Genomic DNA, 9,193 nt, shown 5'->3' on the forward strand with positions numbered 1-9,193 from the left:
TTTGAAAATAATCAAAAGTCCCTATTCTATAAATTGTGTTTATATTTGTTTTAGGTATAGTCCAATCATTTAAATTTTGTTCTATATTATCAATAGTTTCTTCAATAGAGTTTATATGATTATCATCATAATCTTGTTCTTTATTCATAATATTTTTACCAGTATCATATTTTTTAGATAATATGCGTGAAAATCTACTCATATTTAATTAATTTTAGTTTAAAGATTTTATAAGAAAACTTACTTGTTTTATTTTGGATGAACAGAGAGGGTATCGGCCCAACGATGATTGTGGTCCGGCTCCGTGACTTACCATACTTGCACGTCTTACGCTAATCCAACCAATCACTGGTCTGGTCTCTGTATCATTCTTAACAAAACTCATAATTTTCTTAAAATTCTTCAAACAAAAATTAACCAAATAACAAACAGAGTTATCATACATAATAATCTCTTATGAAAATCTATCATACATATGAATGGTATCAGAGCTAGATTTTCATAAGAGATTATTATGTATGATAACTCTGTTTGGTATTTACGAAAAAACTACTTTTGTATTTACGAACAAACTATGAATGGGCAGATTTAAGGGGTCACCGGTAGCAACAGCAACTTTTCCGGCCGTAGTGGAAAAGTTTTCGAAAATATTTTAAAGTTTTTATTTTTTCTACTATCATGCAATCCATGACTTTCCCGTGCACTGTCTACTGTGGAATCTTGCGTCCACCCCTATATATATATATATATATATATATATATATATATATATATATATATATATATATATATATATATATATATATATATATATATATATATATAAAAGCCTCATGTCTTAGGAATTAAATAAAGTGGGATGAGGTGGATGTCTACCGAATAAGAGGGGAATTTTGATGGAAATTTGTGGGATTTTGGGGTGTTTTTTTCGAATTTTAGCTTGAGGTTTAAGGTTTGTATGTGCACTTTACGGCTTACGTATAGTCTTTTTTGGGAGCGTCAATCTCTGTTAGTCCACTCTCACCGTTTTTGTAACCCAATCAATTTTCCAGCTAAACGTTTTTTTAAGGAGGCTGCGTGTATTTCACTTAGGACCTCTTTTTAGCGCGTGAAAAGCAGCTTGGGGTCTTCCGTGAATTTCAGTCGCTTGCTTAACCGAATTCTCCACTAATACATTTCTTCCACGGAGCTAGACATGTGCCTTCCTTAAGGCACTTAGAAAAAAAACTGTCATCCACCAGGACCACCACCATCATGCTTCCGTCTCCCAAGAAACCCTTCATGTTCAAGAATTAGCTTCTCCCAAGACATCACCATAGATCATACCTCAAATGACTCAAATCCAAGCTTGACAAAGCCACCAGTTCTCTCTTTTCCTATCGGTTCCTTGCTCCGCCTCCTTCCACCTTCTTCTCTTTTCTCACCGACCTCCTATAATGTCGATAATCAGCTTCTCTTTAACCAATTAGAAGACTTGACAGTCAGTTTTGCTCCTACCATTGACACCAGCTGCTTATAGCTTTACTACTCACCTCCATGGAACAAAAGACCACAGTTGGCTTACTTTGGACCGCCAATGCTGATCTCTCTTTCTACTCCTTCCATGTGCAACACCCATCACTTTTTTTCACAGACCTCCTATACCACCGCCTCTCCCTTATTTTATTCGCACATCCATATTTTCTTTCGTTTTTTTGAAACACCCATCTTTCTTCTTCACACTTCCGCCATGGCTCCCAATTTCTAAAAATTTTAATCGATACTTCCCAACCATTGGTTCATGAATTGACGCCCTTCCTCCGGGGCAACAGATATCGTCTGCTGAAACTGGTGTAATATCAACAGATTGGGTTTACAATCTTCATCTCCCTTTTGATGCTCTTGTTAGCTTCCCAATACACTGCTACATGAAGTCGACGCCCATACCCTTCCATCTTCTTCCTCCTGCTGACATATTTCTATGGCAAATGACGTTGTCGCTCATGCCCTACCCCACGCTGCCGTCAAACTTGGTGGATGCTAATTGGGGACACTGATTGGCTTGCAACTTTGGGTCAGCTGAATTGACACTCGGTGGATATTGAAACTTTCACCATAATTGGGTGAACATGAAGATGGGAAAGCTTGTATGTCTTAAATCATATTTAAAAAATGAAGCTTTTGTCGGCTGTTTCATAAATAGGGTTTCCTAAATTTTAGAAGCTTCAGATTGATCGATGAAAATTGAACACCGCTGAACTTCCAGTCCTTTGGATTTTTAATTCCTGGTAATTGTTTTGTTATATTTATACTTAATTTCATACAATCGTAACCTGTATTTAATTCTCTTTCTTTTCAAATTTGGGTGTACAGGGGAGAACTCTTACAGTCTTTAAAGGATAAGCCACTCTTGATGAAAACCAAGGTTTCATTTTGTTTGTTTGTTGAAATGATATACCATGGAAACTGAAAAGATTGAATTGATTTTTGGGGTGAACGTATAGAACAAGCCCCGTTGAAGAAGTAATTCCAACAGTTTTAGGTTATTCTTCTTTAGTCTGTGAGATAGTAATTCAAGATAGTTACATTGAAAAGAAACAAGCAGCTATACAAACTGGACAATCCCATCTCACATATCTTAGTATTGATGAATTTAGAGCTAATTTGGTTTCATGTATTAATGATTAATGAATTCAACGAATCTATAGCTTCAGCAGAACACTTGGATAGATTTGTTGAAGATAAGGCACATTCAATCAGGTAAGAAGTTGTTGAGTGCTTTCTATGATATTTGCTCACACAATTCGACATTTCCCCAACAAACCTATTTCTTCATATTGCAGTACACGTTCAGTGATACAAGTTGGTGGTTTTCAATATTGACTGTTGATTAGTGCATTTTATTCACAAACAATGCATATGACCGTGATGTGTTATTCAAGTGCTTCAATTGGTTTCAGTTAGTTAAAACTCCATTTCCTCTTATGCCTTTTTTCAAATCAATATGACTGCTTCGTATTCAATCATAGCTGCACACTAACTGTTTGCTAAAAGTCTCTAAATGAATTCCATGGAGTAGTATAGCTAGAAGAACCGGAAAGAAATATGTTGAAAAGCAAATGGGCTGGTTGCATGGACTTGGCGATAATGATTCAAGGTAGATCATCAACTGCTATTCAGACATCCTTGTCAATGTTGTGAGGTTTCGTATTAGTAAATAGTTTACTTGAAAGATATTTTGCTGGGTTAAAAGAAATATAATGTCAAAAGATAATCTCTTAAAGGCAAAGAAAAGTATGATATCCTTATATCCAGAAATTATGATTTTATACAGACTTGGAAATGCCAAAAGAAAATTTTATCCTGAAATTTTACGAAAAGAGGATTGCGATTTAAGCTTTTGAACCATCTGATGAATTTTAAGAGTATGTATTATCTTCCTGTTTGAGGGTCATTAGAAAAGTATGAATGATCTCCAATGTTGGATATATATTTTTTTAAATTATTGCACTTTTCATGTTTCAAGCCAACTCGAAGTGAAGGAGAAATATGAATTTGTTCATATTAGGTTTTGTTTCAATTCAACTTCATGTAGCTGCAGAAATCTCCCATACTTATGGTTTCAGATTTAGGGTTCAATTCCTCTCAAATTCGAGACCAATTTTGTCACATCGTTGATTGGTTTGCTACATGTTTCATGGAAAGATAAGGCCATGGATATACTAACAGACAAGCAACAATTGACCCCACCTAGGTAACTGAAAAGGATAAAATGGATCTTTAGACTTTGATACAAGCAAACATTAGGCCATACAGTGGGGAAGTGGTAATTGTGGTATCCACTATGAATTTTTGTTGATTTGTTGATTTTCTACGTAACTTGTTTTGCTCAAATACTTTAAAATATGTCATTCAAGTATAGAATATATTATTTAACTGATATTCATGTGTTCTTGTTGTAATCATTTAACATAAATTATTTAGCTGATATTTCATGAAGAGAATCCGAAAGTGGAATGCCAAAAGAGGATTGTAATTTCATTCTAGCAATGGATCAGGTAGTTAATTTACATCTTCCTTTTGTGCAAGTATATGCATGCTTTTGGTTAACACGAAATTGGAATGTATAATAGCAAAGTATTTTTCACCTTTTTCATGATTATAACAACCAATGACCTGAAATGTAGCTATGATTGGGAAGTTTGAGAAATTATGTTGATGTACGTATTATAGCCTCAACAATCGTGTGTTCCATTATGTGTTGTTTATAATCAATTTCTTTGTAATATGTTCGACATTTTAGATTGTGCTTCTGTGTAGTAGCTGGAGTGGACAAATGAGAACATGTTGGTTAAGAGAATAATCTATTTGGGCTGTAAACAGTGAGCAAAAAACAGAGTTTTCCTCTATAAAAATAGTGGTAACAACTAACAAGTGACTAAAAGAGTTGTAGGTTGTAGCCAAAGTATATTTTTGTTACTTGCAGGCTCGTGGGTCATTGGGCTCGAGTGTGCAAACATATGACAGCTTATTATTATTATTATTATTATTATTATTATTATTATTATTATTATTATTATTGACAGTACATATAAATCCTTTTAGCTGTGACTTGTTGTAATTATTCTTCTGTGTGGGTGGTTCGATGCATAATTCGCCTTACACCAGAGGCATAATTTTTGTAGTGTACTCTACATTGTATTCAGGGGTTGTTTCTTATTTGTAGCTATAATATTGCATCTATAAAATGCAAAATATTCCTAAAGTAAAGACCTTATCACTAGCGGTTGTGTTGGTTTCTCTAATGACTGAATCACAGGTGAGGGTGATGCAACCACCCAGATTCGAGGTCTCTCCTGCTTCTCGGATGAAAGAAAGACCGGAACCGATTCTCGTGGGCCGTGATTATCATGGCCCTTGTAACGTTACTAGTATATATATATAAAAGCTTGCCATGAAAATTTTGGCTTCATCACCATTTCAATATCAAATGATGATAAATTAGACCTTAAATTTATACACAGTGTCACCTTTTATATCAAGTTAAAGTTGTTGGATGTGGGTAACATGTTATTAGATGTTACCACATCCAAAATATGTCACAATATCATCTTAGTCATACATGGGTGTTATAACATTCAATGTGGAAATGTGCAATACCAAATAACATGTAATAACATTTTTTATTTTCTATTTAACTTTTTAATTTTTTAATTTTTTGATGTTTTTAGTTTCTATATTTCCAATTTCTTTTTTTGTCATACTATTTATAATTATCATATAAATTAAATCATAAATTAAAAATAACATTTAAAAAGTAAAAATAAAAATTTAAATCCTAAATGAAAAACAACATAAAAAATTACAATTACGAATAAAAACACATTTAAAAACCTAAAATTCAAAAAAAAAAAAAAAACAATCATCCTCGTCGATATCATGATTGTATGGATGGAACGGATCAAAATGTTCTATTTTTTAATTAAATATGTTGAGTCCATTTGTGTTGCGTCTTGGGCCATATGTTTTGTATCCGGATTGGGCATGTCCATCCGTGTCTATCTAGAATAGTTTCGTTGTTATCTAGATTAGCTGTTAGGGTTATAGTATATATATATGCATGCATGTATGCGTATATGAAAGAGTTGTTAATCACGCTGATTCTTGTAACCCTAAACGCCTCTACAGATTGAAGTTCTTTATCGAGCTCTTCTGAGGTGTTATTGCATTAATCATACGACATATTCAGTATCATACTTGTGTTCTTTATTATGTTCTTATTCAATATCTTGCTTAGAATCATACGATCCTAAAAGAACTTTGTTCTAACAATTGGTATCAGAGCTGGAGACTGTGTGATTAATACACATTCCTTCTGTATTCAGAATACTTTAGGGTTTCCGCTTTTATCGTATAAATAGAAGCCGTCGTCTTCATATCGACGACAACTCTGTTTCTGATAAAAACCCTAATCTCAAGTTTACAGGTTTGATTCTAGCAGCTCACCATGTCTCACGACGATTCGCATACAAACCCCATCAACATCTCAAATAGCATTGGATCAACAACCAGAGTACCCATACTCTATACTCAAGACTACGAAGTATGGGCTCATCACTTTGAAGATTACGTGGTTTGGATCTGAAGACAATGGCTATCTCATCTGGGAAGCTATCACTCTTGGACCGTTTGTACATTCGGGAACAAACACGACTGTTAAGTCACAAACGGATTACAACAAGTTGGTAACAGATGTCGAGAAGATGTCGCAGGATGAGAAGGACAAGCTCTTGTGTAACGTTAAAGCCATGCGAATGATAAGATTCGCCCTGCAATCTGACACCTTTCGGCTAGTAGGTTCATGCACAACTGCTAAAGAAATCTGGGATAGGTTGAAGGAACTCTACTCAACCGATGAAGATCTGGAACACTCCATTCAAACTCTGTTATTGTCAGAATTTGGAGCTTTTGAACAGAAACCTGAAGAGAAGCTTATACAGACCTTTGATAGGTTCAATCATCTCCTAAGTAAGATGATCAAGCATGGGATAGAGAGGAAGGTGATTGAGCAGAAATTGACGTTCATGAACGGGCTGAGACTAGAATGGATGGCTGTTGTTTCCACTGTGAAGGCGCATGAACAGTTTAAGTCTTACTCGTTGGCGAAACTAGTAGGGATACTGAAGTCCCATGAAAGTGTTGTGACCAAGGAAGCGAAAGTGGTCTCTGGTGTGGGATCATTGGCTCTTGTTTCTAAAGGAAAAAGTACTGCAGAAGAAGAAGAAGAGTCAGACATGTCAGAATGTGACCTTACAAGTGAGGAGTATGCCTTGATGGTCACAAATCCAAAGAAGTTTGCAAGAAAAAAATTTCCCGTCAGCAAGAACCGAAATTGGCAGGGAAGTTATAGTTCAGAGAAGATGAAAGATGAACCGAAAGTCTCCTCTCAAAAGGATGAAGAGAAAAAGGAGAGCAAGCTTACAGGAGACTCCGGATACGACTGCAACTACTGTCATGGCAAGAACCATTTTGCCAAAGATTGCATGTTAAGAAAGATGGCAGAGAAGAGAGAGGGTGAAGATGATGAGGCGTATTATATGCGCAAATTAGAAGAAGTCAAGAAGAAAAAGGCGTCCAACAGCTCAATGAATGCCTTAATCGTACAAGAAAATGCTGAAGAAGATGAGTTCGGTGGCGTAGAAGTCTGGTCAACCGACTCTGAAGACGAAGAGGTTAGAAGGCCTACTCATGGAAAGGCGTATGTGGCAAAGAATGAAGGTTCGGGTGGAAAGTGCTTTATCGTGACTGCTGGTCCATCAACCGAAAGTGGAGATACGGAACAGAACCTGACAGAAAACAGGTGTTTTGCGGCCAAACCAGTGAGTGAGAAGATCAACGACTGCGATCGATTGATCAAAAAGGTACATTCTATTCTTGAGTCTCTTAAAATTTCAAAAACTGATTATCAAGAAGAATTAAATGAATTAGACTTTAAATTTTCTAACCTAAGTAGCAGCCTCATGCAAACCCGCTTAGCGAATTCTAACCTAACTGACCAACTCGGCAGGGTGTCTTCAAAGAGTGAGGAACGGAGAATGTGGATTGAGCAGAAGGAAGCGGAGTTAGTTAGAGCTAGGGATGAAAGTATTTATTTGCAAAGAGACAAGTTAAAGTTATTAAAACAAAGAAATGTTTTCTGTTTAATTGCTAAGCGTCTTTATACTAATATTGCTCAATTACATTTAAGCTGTGAAACTGGAAAGAAAATTCACAAAATGATTTTGCCCTTTCTTGAATTTAAGGAAGATGAAGTTATAGCAGAATGTGAATCAGAAGTGTCCTCTGAAGAGACATCAATGTCGTATAGGCTAGGCTTGGATAAGATAAAAACCTTCATCGATTCTAAGGAACAAAAAAATATGTTAAAAGAAATCTTGGATGAAAATGATAGGCTAAAGATTAAAACTGAAACTATACAAGCATTCGATCTGTCAAATGCCAAAATTATTAAAGATAATAAAATAAACTTAGATAATTCGTCTGAATTTGATGCGGAAAGCGAGATGAGTGAAATCTCAGTAGAGGATGAAGTTGACTGCTCTAAGTTTATGAAAAATGAAACCGAGAATGAAAAACCTCTTATGTCAGAAAATTCGGTTGAGTTTGCTCGTCTGTCAAAAGAACAGAAATCAAAACTCAAGGAAAAGGCCTTGGTCTATCAAAAAGTTCAGACCGTGCCAAATCAGGTTTATGCTGTGACTGGGGTCACTCAAAGGCAAACAGCAGAATTAAGAGTCATAGTCGACGAAGATAACGCTGAAGGATGCGAGGACTATTTCTGGTCTGCTCCTATTGACAACGCAGACGAGACTGTGGGACTATCTGAAAAGACCACATGGAGAGTCAAAGGTAGATACATACAAGAACCCATCAACAAACCCTCCAGTTTCGACATTCCAAGCACAAGTGGAACCAAAGATGTTCCTGAGGAACCAATGGTTGAACCTGATGTTCCAATCAAGAAAGAAGAACCGAAAGTTATACTCAAGAGAGAGGAAGCACCGAAAGTTCCAACTAAGAAGAGTACAGAATCTAAAATGGAAAGTAAGACAACTGTAACTCAGAAGGAGAAACCAAAATCCCAGGAGAAACCAAAGGCCAGCTTCAATATCCACAAATCTCAGAAGGAGCTAGCTGAACAGAAACGCTTGAGAAATCAGAGATATGCCACGAATCTCAATGAACGGAAAAGGCATTGGAATTCTCAAAATCCCAACTATGAGCCTCCCAGGAAAGGATCCATGGACAAGGGAAAGGAAAAAGTGAAGGAAAATTTCAGTCCAAATTCCTATTATTCCAGATCCCAGAACCGAAAGTCATGTCTCGGTCCTAGACCTAGTTTCGGTCCTAGACCTAGTTTCAGTCCTCGACCCAGATTCGGTCCTAAACCCAGATTTGTTCCCAATCCTAGTTATGAATCCTCCAAGTCCCAAGTTGAAACAAACACTTTAAAGGACATCAAAGGAAAAGGAAAGATGGTATCAAACTCTGAGAAGGAAAATAAGAAATCCTCCACTAAACCTAGGAATCAAACGAAAAATCCTAAACCATCTGAAACAACCCCAATGAATACACCAAAATTCAAAGAAGATAAAACTAAAATCAAGGTGTATACCATTAAAAGAAAAGATCAAACCACTCTTATTAAACGAAC

At 36.0% G+C, this 9,193-nt stretch overlaps 1 long non-coding RNA gene across 2 annotated transcripts; it reads left to right on the top strand.

Annotated features, from left to right (window-relative positions):
• The first annotated feature begins 1,216 nt into the window (after window positions 1-1,216).
• Window positions 1,217-5,193, top strand: LOC145118760 (uncharacterized). 2 transcript variants are annotated; one of them, XR_013713440.1, is made up of 5 exons: window positions 1,217-2,267; window positions 2,353-2,739; window positions 2,823-3,814; window positions 3,964-4,037; window positions 4,799-5,193. It is a non-coding gene; the product is annotated as an uncharacterized LOC145118760 (long non-coding RNA). The 2 variants fall into 2 exon arrangements; XR_013713439.1 differs by having other exon boundaries at window positions 2,823-4,037.
• The last annotated feature ends 4,000 nt before the right edge of the window (window positions 5,194-9,193 follow it).

The sequence above is a fragment of the Lactuca virosa genome, chromosome 6, assembly GCF_052849685.1.
Source record: "Lactuca virosa cultivar CGN04683 chromosome 6, Lactuca_virosa_CGN04683_v6, whole genome shotgun sequence".
NCBI classification, from domain to species: Eukaryota; Viridiplantae; Streptophyta; class Magnoliopsida; order Asterales; family Asteraceae; genus Lactuca; species Lactuca virosa.